General features: G+C 47.9%; 1 protein-coding gene across 14 annotated transcripts in view; it reads right to left on the bottom strand.

The window, feature by feature from the left end:
• The window catches only part of Znf384 (zinc finger protein 384), a 28725-nt gene extending 18997 nt beyond the window's left edge, over positions 1–9728 (bottom strand). For 9 of the 14 annotated variants that reach the window (XM_052174869.1, XM_052174879.1, XM_052174877.1 and 6 more), the window contains exons 1-2: positions 9315–9555; positions 8388–8447 (exon numbers count right to left, since the gene is read on the bottom strand). The gene's annotated coding sequence lies outside the window, so the exon portion shown is untranslated. The other 5 variants (XM_052174875.1, XM_052174870.1, XM_052174873.1 and 2 more) reach the window with 5 other exon arrangements.
• Positions 9729–16049: the final 6321 nt, after the last annotated feature.

The following is a 16049-nucleotide window of genomic DNA, read 5'->3' as shown; positions in this document are numbered from 1 at the left end:
TCTTCACTGTGGGTAAAATACATGGATGTATATTTTCCTTGAAAAGAGAAATGGCAATTATCCTGAAAAGAGATAAGTGCAATTATCTACTGAACTGATTCGTGGGTATGACGGTTTGTATACGCTAGGCCCAGGGAGTGGCACTATTAGGAGTGTTCCTGTTGGAGTAGCTAAGGCCTTGTTAGGGACATAGGTGTGTCACTGTGGGTGTGGCCTACTCCTAGCTGCCTGGAAGTCAATACTCTGCCAGCAGCCTTCAGCTCTTCCTGCGCAATGTCTGCCTGGACGCTGCCACTTATGATAATGGAATGAACCTCTGTACCTATAAGCCAGCCCCAATTCAATGTTGTCCTTATGAAAGTTGCCTTAGGGCTGGAGAGATGGCTTATCGGTTAAGAGCATTGACTGCTCTTCCAAAGGTCTTGAGTTCAAATCCCAGCAACCACATGGTGGCTCACAACCATCTGTAACAAGATCTGACTCCTTCTTCTGGAGTGTCTGAAGACAACTACAGTGTACTTACATAATAAATAAATCTTTAAAAAAAAAAAAAAAAAGAGTTGCCTTAGCCAGGCATTGGTGTCGCACACCTTCAATTCCAGCACTTTCAGGAGGCAGAGGCAAGAGGATTTCTGTGTTTGAGGCCTGCCCGGTCTACAGAGTGAGTTACAGGACAGCCAGAGCTATACAGAGAAACCCTGCCTTGGTCCTGGTATCTGTTCACAGCAGTAAAATCCTAAGATAGGGTACTAGGGACTGGGGTATTGCTGTGATAGGCCTGACCATGCTTTTCCTTGGAAGGATGTAGATTTTGGGACGTTAGATTTGGAAAGTAGTGGAATGCTTTAAATGGGGCTTCAAAGGCCAGCCTAGTAGGACTGCAGAAGGCTGTTAGTAGGACTGCAGAAGGCTGTTAGTAGGACTACAGAAGGCTGTTAGTAGGACTACAGGAGGCTGTTAGTAGGACTACAGGAGGCTGTTAGTAGGACTACAGGAGGCTGTTACTGAGAGTGCTTGAAATCGTGAGGACCTAGCCAAGAGGTTTCAGAGGAGAATCTTTTTTTCAGGCTAAATCACAGGATCCTTTTGTCAACTTTTTTTTTTTTAATGTATTTATTTTATTTATATGAGTATACTCCAGAAGAGGGCATCAGATCTCATTACAGATGGTTGTGAGCTACCTTGTAGTTGCTGGGAATTGAACTCAGGATCTCTGGAAAAACAGTCAGTACTCTTAACTGCTGAGCCATCTCGTTTTTGTGGTATTTTGGTAAAGAATATGGCTACTTTTTGCCCTCCTCTGCAGAGTCTGCCTGAGGCAGGTGAACTGTACTGACAAAGAAAGTCTCACAAACGCCCAACATGGATTTTGTCCTCTTATTAAGTCTCATGAAGAGCATTTAAACAAGCACAACAAGCTTAGAAAGGAAAAATGTAAAATGTATGGCTCCAGTATTAAAGGGCACCAGGAAGTGAAATGGATATGAATTCTATGCTCTAGGAGATAGGAGATTAAGAGAGTAGGACTTTGGGGCAAGATCCTACCCAACTAAGTTCAGATCCAGGCATGATGGTACACACCTTTAATCCCCAGAGATAAACCAGACAGATCTCGGAGTTCAAGGCAGGCTAGCCTCAGATAGAGCAAGTTCTAGGTGAAGAATAGCCTAAATCCAGGAATGGTAGTATACACCTTTAATCCCAGGAGACAGGCATGCTGATCTCTGAGTTCAAGGGCAGTCTACAGAGCAAGAACCAGGACACCCAAGTTTAGGCAGTGAGGGAGTTGGAAAACAGAAAGCTGGTAATAGAATGGGGGTGGGGGGGACGGTCCAGCCCCACCAAGCCGCAGAACATGGCAGCTTCAGCCATGTGGCTCTGGCTTTAGAGTGAAAAATAGAAGGGACTACTAGGACAATTGATGCTGGTTAGCTGGAGCTAAGAAATGAGTGGTGATTAAGAAAAGACAAGCATCACCGAGGTGAAATCTTCTGGGGAGTGTTTTCTGGGAGCACAGAGGCTGAGTTCCAGAGATAGCCGAGGTTGTACCTCATGCTGCGGCTGGACTTGGTACTGTGTAAAAGTCACCCAGGTGGTACAGGTTTTGAAGGCATGAAGGGGTCATGAAGAGCAGCTGAGCCTTGGCACTGTAAGAGGCCATGGAAGGCCATTGGTGAAGGTGTAATCTCAGTTGTAGCTGATGGCCCAGGACTGAAGGGGTCATGCAAAGGAATGGAGGCTTGGCACCGTGAAGAGAGCCTATGAGAGGCTATTGGTGGCGCCTAGTTGCAGTGGAAGACCCCAGTGTATTGGAAAGAACAGCAGCAGCAGTGGAGTGGAGTCAACCTGACCTTAGAGTGCTACAGAGGGCAGAGGTGAAGTGATACCAGCCTTTTGGAGGGACCCAGAAGTTCATGTGTAAATCCAAGACATTGAAACAAGAAGCTGTAACACTGAAGTTGCCTTGGAGACCCCAAGATGTCTGAGCTGTGGGCTATCTGCTGAGGAAAGCTAACAGGCAGTGGAACCAGCCCAGGAGAAAGAACCTTGTTGCAGTCAACAAAGATGAAAAAGGAGTGGAGAATCGAAGACTGATTTGACATCAGACATGGAGATGCAGAGTTTGGAGTTTGCCTAGCTGGTTTCCTGACTCGCTTTGGGCATTACAGTTAAGGGATTGGATGAATCTCAGAAGAGACTTTGAACTTTGGAATTTTAACATTCCAAACATTGTTGAGACTGCTATAGACTAAGGGGACTTTTGAAGTTGGACTAAATGTATTTTGCATTATGCTATGCTTAGGTGTGGCCCCAAGACTCCTATGCTTGAACCAGCCTACAGGGGCCAGAGAGTGGAATGTGATGGTGTGTATATGCCCCACCCAGGGAGTGGTACTATTAGAGGGTGTGGCCCTGTTGGAGTAGATGTGTCACTGTGGGAGTGGGCTTTAAGACCCTCACCCTAGCTAGCTGCCGGGAAGAAAGCCTTCTGCTAGCAGCCTTCTGCTGATGAGGTAGAGCCCTCAGCTCCTGCTGCCATGCCCCGCCTTGATGACAATGGGCTGAACCTCTGAACCTGTAAGCCAGCCCCAATTAAATGTTGTCCTTGTAAGAGTCGCCTTGGTCATGGTTTCTGTTCACAGCAGTAGAACCCTAAAACAAAAAGGGCTGTAGCCAATAGACTGGCTGAAAGGTCAGGGACTTGGAAAGAGCATGATTGGAAAATTGGTGAGAGACACACCTGGGAAATAAGAATGTGGGTAGATCTCTCCAAATAAGAGAAAGATGCCAAAATACTGGTGTCCCATATAAATGCCCATCAAAAAGTAACTTCAAAAATCAGGTTTTTTTTTTTTCCACTCATTATCCACCGTGGGATTCCACACCAAATTGCTTCTGACCAGGGAACTTATTGCTCAGACAGAAATTATGACGGTGGGCCACATTCATGGACTCCATGACCTTACCATGCTCCCACCATCCAGAAGCAACCGACCTGATCAAATGGTGGAATGCCCTTTTAAAGACACAGTTCATTAGGAGATAATGAGAAGGTGGATGCAAGAAAAGTTTAGGGCTGGTGCAAGAGAGACAACTTGGTGGTTAAAAATGTATGCTGCTTTTGCAGAAGATCCCAATTTGGTTCCTGGCACCCACATCAGATGGTCACAACTGCCTCTAAGTCCAGCTCCAGTGGGATCCAAATCATCTGGTGTGAGGGCAGATAGTCCAAGGTAGCCCAAAAGGTAGTCCAAGGACATCCAGTCTACACAACAAGTTTGAAGCCAGTCTAGGATACATGAAACCCTATCTTAAGAAAAGAAATTAATAGTTTAAAACAAGGTTAGGACACAGTTCAGGGTGCTGAGCTCCAAGCCAGGGTTGAAGAGATGACTGGAAATGAAAAGTACTTATTCGGAGCAGGGTATGATGGCGCACGCCTGTAGTCCCAGCTCGGGAGGCAGAGGCAGGCGGATTTCTGAGTTTGAAGCCAGGCTGGTCTACAGAGTGAGTTCCAGGGCAGCTAGGACTACACAGAGAAAACCTGTCTTGAAAGAAAAAAAAACAAAAACAAAAACAAAAGAAAAGTACTTATTCCTACAGAAGGCCCAGGTCCAGTTCCTAACACATGGTGTCTTACAACCATCCATACCCTGATCTTCTGACACACCAGGTACACACATAGTACAAATATATGCATGCAAGCAAAATGTCCCTACACATTAAAATATTTTCTTTTTGTTTTTTTTTTTTGTTTTTTTTTTGAGACAGAGTTTCTCTGTGTAGCCCTGGCTGTCCTGGAACTCACTCTGTAGACCAGGCTGGCTTTGAACTCAGAAATCCGCCTGCCTCTGCCTCCCAAGTGCTGGGATTACAGGCGTGAGCCACCAGCGCCCCGGCTAATACTTTTTAAAGAAAGATTAAAGTAGCAGAGACTGATGGTAACGCACTCCCTGCCCAGCCTAGCAACCGGAGTTCATCCCAAGGAGTGACACAGTACAGAGAATAACTGTGACAAAACGTAAAGAACACGTGTGACCTGTGCTGCACCCCACATGAAAAATGTAACAAAACCCCAGCCTGCCAGTCATAATGGCACAAAGTTTTAACATCAGCAGCACTGAGAAGGCAGAGGCAAAAGGGACTTGGGGAATTCAAGGCCAGCTTGGTCTCCATAGTTCCAGCCAAGGACTGGAATAAGAATGTCTCAAAATAGCTGAGGTGGTGCACGCCTTTAATCCCAGCACTTGGGAGGCAGAGGCAGGTGGATTTCTGAGTTCGAGGCCAGCCTGGTCTACAGAGTGAGTTCTAGGGCAGCTAAGGCTGTCTTGGAAGAAAAAAAAAAGAATGTCTCAAAATAAAATAAAATAAAGAGGCACTTCTAATCAACAGGCCAGCCCAAACCAAGCACATAACAATCAGTGGTCATGAAGCATAAATATTTAGCTGTGAAATGACATATGAGTTAAGTGCTGTGTGTGTAATGACACATGAGGAAAGTGCTGTGCATGTGTGTGAGGGGAGGGGGAAACAGCAGCTCTTGCCTAGGACCTAGGACTTGAGAGACTCAGACAGGAGGACTGCGCTGAGTTAGAGGCTGGCATCTGCCCAATCTGGATACCAAGTGTGACTGACCCTATCTCAGAAACTCCATCCATGCTAACATGTCCTGGCAGGTGAAAGTGCTGCGGCCAAGTCTAATGACCAGAGTCCCACCACCAACCAGACCCTGTTGGTAGAAGAGCGACTCCTCCTAGGTGCCCTCTGACTTCCGCATGTGCTAGGCCTCACCTTTGTGCGAATACACACAAGGTAACTGTGAAAAAGTACAAACAGCTATTCCATCTTTCTACTGAGAAGTTATCCTAAATCCATATGTGCCTTGATATGAGACTGACTGGACAAGCAAGAATAAGTCAACGGAAGCAGTGCCCCGGTGCCTACCACTCAGATTCCTTTACCTTTCCCGCTCACTCTCCCTAGCATTCTCAAAACATCAAGAAGGCCACTGATATCACAGGGGACACCATCTCTACACAAAACATCTTTACCAGTTTTAATTATACCGACACATTTAACAACAAAAAAGGAGTTCAGCTTGGTGGATGCTACAGCCTACAATCCCAGCATTCAGGAGACAGAAATAGGAGGATCCCAGAGAGTTTGAGGCTAGCCTGGTTTATATAGTGAGACCTCATCTCAAAAACAAAGAAGGAAATAATATGACTTGAAAGATGGCTCCGGTAGTTAAAATTACTCGCCGCTCTCTCCTGGGTTCAATTCCCAGCATTCACATGGCAGCTCACGACCATCTGTAATTTCGGTTTCAGGAGATTCAATGCTCTCTTCTGTCCTCCACAGCCACTAGGCATGCAAGTGGTACGCAGGCAAACAACTGCACAGATTAAAAAATAAAACCTAAAAAGGGCCAGGTGTGGTGGCACATGCTTGCAATTCCAGTACTCAGGAAGCTGGGGCAGGAAGATTATGACCTCCAGATCAAGACGAATCTAGAGCTGTCGATATGGCTCAGCGCACAAAGATGACTGTCACCAGGCAGAATGACCTAACTTTGATGCTCAGAACCCACAAGGTAGAACTGACTTCCACAAGCTGACCTCTGACCACTCTCCTTGCACCATGGCACAAGCACCCACACACATATTTTTTCTTTCCATTGCCACACCTCCCATATGCAAAAACCAACCTGGGCTACAGTGAGGCTGTGTCTCAAACAAACAAAAAACAAGAAAGAAAGGAAAAGAACCGGAGAACTGGCTTAGCTCTAGGACTTGGGGAGCAAGTAGGACAAGTAGCTTCTTTTGAAGCTCCAGAGAACAGGAAAGGGAGTAAGAGGAAAGTTCAGACTCAAGACGAGCTTCGCCTTCACTATCCCCCCAGCCGCCACTACATGGGAAGGCTACATGCTTGGGAAGGGAAAGAATGAATCAATTAAATTAGCACTTTCTCCCCAGTCTCCAAGCTCCGCCTGGTGATGTGGCTCAGCTGGTAGAGCGCTTGCCCAGCACGCATCAATCTCTGGGTTTGAGTCCCAACATCACTTAAACCTGGGAGAGGTTAAATTGCTAACTCCAGCATTCAGACGGAGGCAGGAGGATCACAAGTTCATCTTTGGCAACAGGAGATCCTATCTTAAAGTAAAAAGACAGCTGCCAAGATAGCTTAGCATAAAAAGCCACTTGCCACCAGTCCTAATGACTTGCGTTTGCACCCTAGAATCCACAACTCCTCTGACCTCCCCAAACATAAACAAAATAAACAAAAAACAAAATTTAAAAGTACAAAAGATGTGATTTGCAGAGGAGTTATTGGCGGTGAGGAGATGCTCACGGTAGGGGAGCACTCCTGCACTATTCTGCCCTAAGCAGCCACTTCAGGTGTTTCAACCATCCAAAGGGGAGAGGTCATGGCCTGAGAATGCAGTGAAGATCACCACTATTTACATTACCTGCTATCCTGTCTTTCGTGTGTTTATAACATGATCATAGAAGCCAGACAAGCTCAGGTGCCATCCACCTCATTTTCCCATGCTGGGTCACTAACCTAGGCCTTACCAGTTTTGGTAAGCTGGCTAGCTGGCTTGCAAGTCCCAGGGATCCAGCTACCCGTCTCTGCCTTCCTAGTGCTGGGCTTACCATGCTCAGCTTTCCTGATGGATTCTGGGTGGCAGACCTAGGTCCTCAGGCGTACATTACAAGCACTTTACCAACTGAACTGTTGGACTGTCTCTCCAGCCCTCCATTGCTGCTGTTTTTAAAGATTTGTTTATTTATGGATTTAAGTATACAGGTGTTTCATCTGTGCAACAAAAGAGGGCATCGCTCCCATGTGACCACAGTTGTACAGTTGTGAGCTGCCACGTGGGTGCTGAGGCTTGAACTCAGAGCCTCTGGGAAAGCAACCGGTGCTCCTGTCAGTCAACTTTTTTTTTTTTTTTTTTTTTGGTTTTTCAAGACAGGGTTTCTCTGTGTAGCCCTGGCTGTCCTGGAAATCACTCTGTAGATCAGGCTGGCCTTGAACTCAGAGATCTGCCTGCCTCAGCCTCCCAAGTGCTGGGATTACAGCGTGTGCCACCACTGCCCGGCCTAATTGTTGTTTTTAACCACTATTTTTCAATGAAAGAATCTTTCTTACTGCCATTCAGAGTGTCATATGCCTGTAGTCCAAACACTTAGGTAGCAGAGGTAGAAGAGATTGCCTCAAATTCAAGGCTAGTCTGGTTTACTTAGTGAGTTCCAGGCTAGCCTGGGCTTCATAACAAAATCTCGTTTCCAAAAAATAAAATACAAAGGTTTCAGTATTAGCATTAGGTCTCATTTTGATTTCTCCCAGATTTACTAGAACAGACACCATATAATTTTATCTCTTTTATTTCAAACTATCCAAGAAGCATTGTTCCCCGAAAAATATTACCTGACACATCAAACTCAAATTATCTCATGTTAGAGTCTCATCGCTCAAACACTCCACTGAACACTAAGAATGGGAAATTCCAAACTTGCCTCTGTTTCTATAAGCTACACTATAAAGACTGTATTGTACTCAGAGTCCTGTGTCCCCACAGCAGAACGCATCTCTGACAAAATGTAAGCCCATTTCGTGGCTTCACCTGAGTATTTCACATTTCATTCCTGTGGAGTACCGGTGATCATAAAAGGTAACAAAGAAACAGTACCAATATTTTACACAAAACCCTCCTGGGTACTATATGAAACAATAAGAAAAGGCCTTTTCCTCTCTCACTGCAAGCGCTGGTGTTGATTACTTCAATAATTCTATCACACTGTAAAGGAAAAGAAAAAGAAAAAGAAAAACCATGAGATGACCCCATCTCTCCCCAAATTATTAAACCAAGATTGTCTTACCCTCTCTCTCTCTTCCTCCTGTCGTCTTATTCCTTCTCCTTTCCAGGGCTCCTGAACTTTCTGGAAACAAATTGTCTAGGTTACAGAGGCCAGTAAGGAAAGGCCACCAGAGAACTGTGGAGAACCTCAGAAGTTGACTGTCAGCAATTTGGAAAGCAGACAGCTTCCCCAACCAACAATCCAAGGATGGAAGGGCGAGTCACAGGCGTTCAGTGACACCCACTAAGTGGACATAAGGGAAATAAAGCCAGTTCCCCAAAACTAAGACGAATGCTATCAGCAGCATCTGGGTTCCACTCCTAGGCTCAGACACTCAGTTCTTCATTCCCCCAGGGCTACAGGGAACCAGGAGGCAGGGGGCAGACGCGATGAAGGGGGGTCCTGGAAAGTGGCTTTAGAAAGCAACGCTGTGGGCAGGGGGGATGCCCTAGCCCAGTGTCAGGCACAGGGCCAAGTTCAGGCCCAGCCACTTCCTCTAGCCTCACCCCCCACCACCACACACACTTCTGCTAGGACTTCGCCCCCTTCCTACCCAAGGCCTTGTGCCAAGAAGTACCTCCTTCAACCTTCAGTGGGCTAGCTACTGGAGACTCCCAGCTGTCCCCCTAAAACCTTCGCTCCCCTGAGACACCGCACTGGGTCCTTCCTCCCGATGTCAAGTCCCACTCCTTCCTCCAAGACCCGTCTCTGGGACGTCCCTCCTTCACCCCTCCAGGGAGCTGAACTCTGCCACCCACTAGACAGGCACCCGCCCCCTAAACCCCCCCACTCCTCCTCATCGCCCGCTCCTCCACAACCACTTCCGGTTCCGGGACAGACACACTTACAGTCCCTCCGTGGACCCCCCCTCCCCACTCGCCCAAGGAAAATGGGAGGGGGAGGAGCAAGGGGCTTGGCGCGCACCGACGGCACCGGCGCGAGACTCACCAGGCGGCGGCGGCGGCGGCGACGACGCCGGCGCCAGCGCCAGAGCCAGCGCGCGGGAGGGGCGGCGTTCGCAGGGACTGGGAGGATCCGCAGGGCGCGGGATGGGAAACGCAAGGCGGAGCGCGCCGGCATGCACTGCAGGCGCGAGACGGACCCCTACACTCGCACGGGCTGCGCGCGAGACACCCGCAGGGCGGGGGCGCGAGGCGGCGTGTAGGGGGCCCCCCCCGCCCTCCTGAACACTCACCCGGAAGTGGTGCTGCGGCTCGTGCTCCCGGGAACCCCAATTCCTCCACGCCCACTTTTCTCCTCCGCCCCCCCCCCCAACAGCTTCAATGAGCAGTCGTTTCGCGAAGAAGGCGGGAGAGCCGGAAACGAAAACGGGGAGGGGGGAGGAAAATAGCGGGTGGGGGGGGAGGGCGGCCGCAGGAAAGGGGGGGAGAGTTCAGAGACCGAGTCACTTCCGAGAGCGGCTAGGACACATCCGGCGCTGTTAGGGATCGGACAAGTTTAGGGCAGAAGTTACGACAAGTAAGGGCGGAAGTAGCTCCTACCTGGGGACCTGTAGAGCGCTCGGTGGATGTGACGCCCAAGCGGAAGTGAAGGCAAGTTCTGTAAAGGGTTGTAGTTGAGCAGAGAAGATAGCTCCCGGGCTTCCGGAAGAGACTTCTGGGGAAGTGGGAGGATGGAAGCTAGACAGGTTCATGAATTATGCATTAAGATGCTAAAGACATTTTAGATTTCCCCTCTATTTCTAGATTTATCTTACTTTTGTATGCATATATCCTTGCAAGTGCATGCCATGTGTGCGCATGTGCCCTCAGCCGACCACTGGAGTTACAGCTTCGAGCTTCCCCGTCTGCGTGCTGGGAACCGAACCTCCGGTCCTCCGGAAGAGCAGCAAGCACTCCTTGCGGCTGAGCCAACTCTTCAGCCCCAAAGAGACGAAATCTTAAAAGACAGGAGTCGCAGCTCCTTTCTGAGTGGACTAGGTTGTTGTAGGAAATTAACCTTATTTCTTGGATCTTCTCGAATGTCTTTTGCTGAGCTAGAGTGGGGAAACTTTCATTTCTTTGAATATTCAAGAAAGGTAAGAATGTCCAGTTGTTGAGGTTTCAGGATCAGTGCTATCAACCGCACCATGACTCTTTTCGCTTTGGTCTTTTCTTGTTGCCACAGCCTACATCTCTTATCTTCTTACCGGGTTTTACTTCTAAATACGACACTCAGCGTACCCGACCCTCCCAGCTCCATAAGGACAAGGACTTTGAATTGCTCCCTATGGTATCAACAGATTTATTAAGCATTCCAGTAAACATTCCGTTTGTTACATAAATGAATATTATAAACTGTTGCAGGAAACTTTGCCCGACTGCTGCAACCCAAAGTTGTTTTGGGTTTTTGTTTTGTTTTGTTTTGAAATTTCATACCATTTACTATGTCTTTGTCGTTTGTTTTTGAGACAAGATTTCTCTGTATTGCCCTGGCTGTCCTGGAACTCTCTGCAGACCAAGCTGTCCTTGAACTCAGACACCCATGTGCCTCCCCCTCTCACCACCCAGCTATGTCCTTGTCTTTGAGACAGGATCTTACATTGGTGTATTTACATTCAACTGCCCTGAATGCTTGAAAAAGTGGTTTCCTCCTCCTCCTAAGTGATAGGATTTTGAGCCTCTCTTAGTCTATTGCTTTTACTGTTAATTTTAATTAATTTATATCTCTGAATCTCTACTAAGATTGTCAGGGGCCGGGTGGTGGTGGTGCATGCCTGTAATCCCAGCACTCTGGGAGGCAGAGGCAGGCGGATTTCTGAGTTCGAGGCCAGCCTGGTCTACAGAGTGAGTTCCAGGACAGCCAGGGCTACACAGAGAAACCCTGTCTCGACAAAACCAAATCCAAAACAAACAAACAAACAAACAAAAAAAAAGATTGTCGGGGGCTGAAGGAATGGCTCAGAGGTTAAGAGCACCATCTGCTCTTCCAGAGGTCCTGAGTTCAATTCCCAGCAACCACATGGTGGCTTACAACCATCTGTAATGAGATCTGATGCCCTCTTCTGGGGTGTCTGAAGACAGCTACAGTGTACTTACATGTAATAATAAATAAATCTTTAAAAAAGAAAAAAAAAGGATCTCTGACTCTGAGTCAGAGGGATAAGTTGTATCATTTAAAAAAAAAAAAAGATTGTCAGGGAAGAAACTGTTCACACTAGGTACTGAAATAATAATATGTGTGTAAAGTCACAGATGCTGGTCCTGAAAAGATCAGCTTCCTTCTATCCTAGCTCCGGCTTTCCCTTAGCTGCTAAACTACTAGCATGGAAGAGCCCCAAGGTAGGATGAGGCAGTGGGACTAACTTCATAAATGCCTGCTTTACATCCCATCTGCTGCTCCTTTCACCAATCCGTTAGCTCTGACGCCCCCTACCTCCCTTAAGACTGTAACTGTTAGTGATTTCCTCTGTTCTGCAGGTTTCAGGGGAGTCGCCTGGGCCAGATTCCTCCACCTCAAGTAGCTGGTGGTTAAAGGACATGGTTACCAGAAACCCATCTTGGTACCAAAGCTGGAAAGAATATTTAGTATTTAAAATAATTTTTGTCTATTTATGTATTTACTTAGTAAGTATATGTAGCCACAGTTCTGCACAGCAGGATCAAATCTCTCTAAGCTCAGGTGTGTCTCAGTTCATGCAAATTTGAGTTTCGTAGTGAGAAAGCAAAATTCTACCAAAGAACTGTGATCCTATTCTATAGATAATTAAAGTGGGACTGTCAGTTCAAGTGACTTCTCCCCTCAGAGTCACAGCTAGGAATAGCAAATGTTACCTTTATATGTTTGATTAAAGATAGGGTCTCACAGGGGCTGGAGAAGTGGCTCAGCGGTTAAGTGCACTCACTGGCTGCTCTTCCAGAGGTCCTGAGTTCAAATCCTAGCAACCAGATGGTGGCTCACAACCATCTGTAATGAGGTCTGACTCCCTCTTCTGTAGTGTCTGAATACAGCTACAGTGTACTTACATATAATAAATAAATAAGCCGGGCGGTGGTGGCGCACGCCCTTAATCCCAGCCTTTGGGAGGCAGAGGCAGGCGGATTTCTGAGCTCAAGGCCAGCCTGGTCTACAAAGTGAGTTCCAGGACAGCTAGGGCTACACAGAGAAACCCTGTCTCGGGGGGAAAAAAACAAACAAAAACCTAAATAAATCAATCTTGTTTTGTTTTGTTTTGTTTTTTGGATTTGGTTTTTTTTTTTCCGAGACAGGGTTTCTCTGTGTAGCCCTGGCTGTCCTGGAACTCACTCTGTAGACCAGGCTGGCCTCGAACTCAGAAATCCACCTGCCTCTGTCTCCCAGAGTGCTGGGATTACAGGCATGCACCACCACTGCCCGGCTTAAATAAATCTTAAAAAAAAAAAGATAGGGTCTCACTATGTAGCTCTGGCTAACCTAGAACTCACTATGTAGATAGGGTTGACTAGCCAGCCTTGTCTACTTTTGGAGATAGATTCTCTCGTAGCCCAGCCTGGCCACAAACTTGCTAGGATAACTTTGAATTTCCAATGCTGTTGCCTAAGTGGCCATCCTCAATGGTGGACTACCGACTTATAAATCACCATACCTTTTATTTGGTTTTTTTTTTTTTTTTTTGTGTGTGTGTGTGTGTGTATATGTGGAGGCCAGAGGTCATTATTAGATGTCTTCCTTAATACCTGTGATCTTTTTTTTTTTTTCCTGTTGAGATGGGGTCTCAAACTGAGCATAATGCTCACAAGATCAACTACATCATCTGGCCATCAAGCCCCACGATCCTTCCTGTCTCCCCAGGCTGGAATTCACAGTTTCGAGCCATCATGACCAGGATTTGTATATGGATGCTGGGAGCCGGACCAAGTCCTCATCCTTCCATGGAAAGCATTACAAGCTCATCTATCTCCCAGCGCTGTTTTGTCATCCTTCGTATTTTGAGATAGTCTCACAGAGCCCAGGCCCGACCCAAACTTGGCACATAGCTAAGATGGCCTTGAACTCCTCATCCTCCTGCCTCCGTCACCCAGACACCGGAATGATAGGCGTAAGCTACCATGCCAACTGTCTCTTCCTTTTTATTACAGTTTCGAGCGCAGCACTCAGTCTGTGTTGATTTCAGTGGAAAATTAGCAGGATAAAGGCTTAAGCGGTGAAGCCTTCATTTACCTATCATGCCAGCATTCAAGAGGCTAGGGCAGGATTCAAAATCATGGGCAGGCCAGCCTGGGTTATAGAGAGACTCTGCCTTCAAAAGAGAAGGAAGAGAGACCGGGCGATGGTGCCGCACGCCAGTAATCCCAGCACTTGAGAGACAGAGGCAGGAGGATTTCTGAGCTTGAGGCCAGCCTGGTCTACAGAGTGAGTTCCAGGACAGCCAGGGCTACACAGAGAAACCCTGTCTCAAAAAAAGAGAGAGAGAGAGAGAGAGAAGGAAGAGAAAGTAAAAGAAAAGGAAGAAAGGGAAGGGCAGGAAAGAAATAAATAGTTATTCCCAAAGGTCCAGCGTCTCTAGCTCTGTCTCTTATCTATGTTCATCGGCCATATTCTGAGCCCCCTCCCCCCCTCTGGCAGCCCTCCTCCTGCCTTTTGCTATAAGAAGCCACTTTTAAGTCTCTAGAACAAAGCTTTGAAGCAGTAAATGTGGGACACAGCGGGGTGGGGAGGAGGGCTGTTAATTTTAGCCTGGGGTTCTCCAGCTGGCATAGTTTCCATCTTGAATCATGTCCACACCCTAAGCTCTGCTAGGAGATCCCTCCTCCTGGGGGCTTCCCCAGCCCCTGCTTGGGTCGGCCACCACCACGTAAGCATCCCAGCATTCCAGAAGCGTGCCTAGGAGAACCTTGGCTGAGTCATGTGATGTGCTCCCTCAACAGAGAGAGTTTGGGAATGGGAGATCATGCCTCCCTCAAACTGGGCTTGTTTCTCCTGGCCGCCAAGAAACTTTCAGTTCTCCAAAGGGCAGCTTGGTCCTTGTTCTTCCTCCTCTGTAACTCTATTGCCCGAAGCCTTCTGGATACCTGAAGCCCCGAGTCACTGTTGGAGCTTGAAGAAAGAGAAAATTAAGGTCTGTTCCCCAAGGCTCATGCGTTGTCACAGTTAGCAGGACACTGACCCAGGTTGGCATAATTCCTCCAGGCGATCCAAACATCCAGATTCTCTCTCCATCTTTCTATCCATCCGCCTTTCCATGGGGGAGAGGGCATCTGGGGGAGGGTACAGGTGAGACTTGCAGTGTCTCACTGGTATGTTTAATTTATTTAAATTTAGGAGGACTGCAGTCTAATCAGAGGGCAATTAATTCCTTGTTCATCAGGGGACTTCATGTGTGCCTTTTGCATATGGATGAGCCACAGGGTCACACTGTCCCTCTAAAGGGAGAGCTGCCTGCGGAAGGTGAGAACCCAGGGAGCCCTCCACACAGGCATACTGCCCTTCTGCACCGAGGGCTGCTACACTCCCACCAGCCCTGTGGGCAATGTCAGAAAGGTTAAGGGGCGTCCTCCCTTGCCTTCCTCATAGCCCTTCCTTCCCGACCCACCTACCTCACCCTGGCCCTTCAGTTTCCTCCTGCCCCTCCCTTTCCATTCCCTCTAGAATCTCCTGGTGTGCTGTGTTGACAGCCCTCCTCAGAAGGTTTGTTCGCCTCAGACCTCTGCCTGTGGGTTCCTGGTTCATTATTCCAATTACTGCTTTTCTCTGGAGCAGCCCGTCCTAACACTACTCCTGTCCTAAGACATACACTCCTTCCTTCCCACACTCATCATCGTGTGCACTAGGGGTTCAGCTGTGCTTCTTTCAATATACAGTACAGCCCATCAGCATCTAAAACACACCTATCAGCTCGCGCGCGCGCGCGCACGCACACACACACACATACACACACACACACACATTCCTATTTATAGCATCAAAGATAAAATACATAGAGGCAGGTACATTCCAGGCAGCCCACACTCCTCTCTTGGATGCTATATTGTCTCCTACTTCCCTGGGGCTACCCATTTCTAGAGAGCAGGTGAGGCACAGATGGGGGGGGGGGGCGGGGAGGAACAGGACACAAGACCTAGGTGGTTACCACAGCAACAGAGCCTAGCAACAGCTGAGAAACTGATGTGTGTGTGTGTGGGCTTTACTAGGGCTGTTAAAGAGCCAAACCTAGACTTGGGACCTCAGAGGTGACTGATCCTCGCTGGGCAGCCTGTGTTCCCTCCTCAGACACACCCCTTGATTACACCCCCACACCTCAGCAAGTTGGAAAACCACACTGAGCTGCACCCAGGGCTCCTGGTGTAGCATCGCTTTTTGGCGGGCAGTGGTGGGCGGGCCTGTGGTAAGGAGCAAGGATGAAAAGAGAGCAGGTAGAGCATCCTCTTCTGGTGCTCACACACCCTCTCCCTCTGACCCTTAGCTGTCCTTACCAGTGTGCTGTGGTGACTCATGCCTGTAATACCAGCATTCAGGAAGCCAAGGTGGGAGAATCTAGTACGGGCCAGCCTGGACTACAGGGTGGGAGACTCTGTCTCAGATCAATCAGTTACTTTTCTAGCTCGTCCCATTGCCAGTCCTAAGAAATGTCCCTACTTTTCTCTGTCTTTGGTCTCTCTTGACCCTCACTAGTAAGGAACAAGTGAGCCTTATAAACACTTCAGACGCCAGTTCCTCTCTTGCAGGGCTCTTTCTCCTCCAGAGCCTCTCCAGTTCCTTCCTTCA

Source organism: Apodemus sylvaticus, chromosome 2, assembly GCF_947179515.1.
Source record: "Apodemus sylvaticus chromosome 2, mApoSyl1.1, whole genome shotgun sequence".
NCBI lineage: Eukaryota > Metazoa > Chordata > Mammalia > Rodentia > Muridae > Apodemus > Apodemus sylvaticus.
Note: the sequence above shows the minus strand (reverse complement) of the source record. Positions and strands in the feature narration are given on the sequence as shown.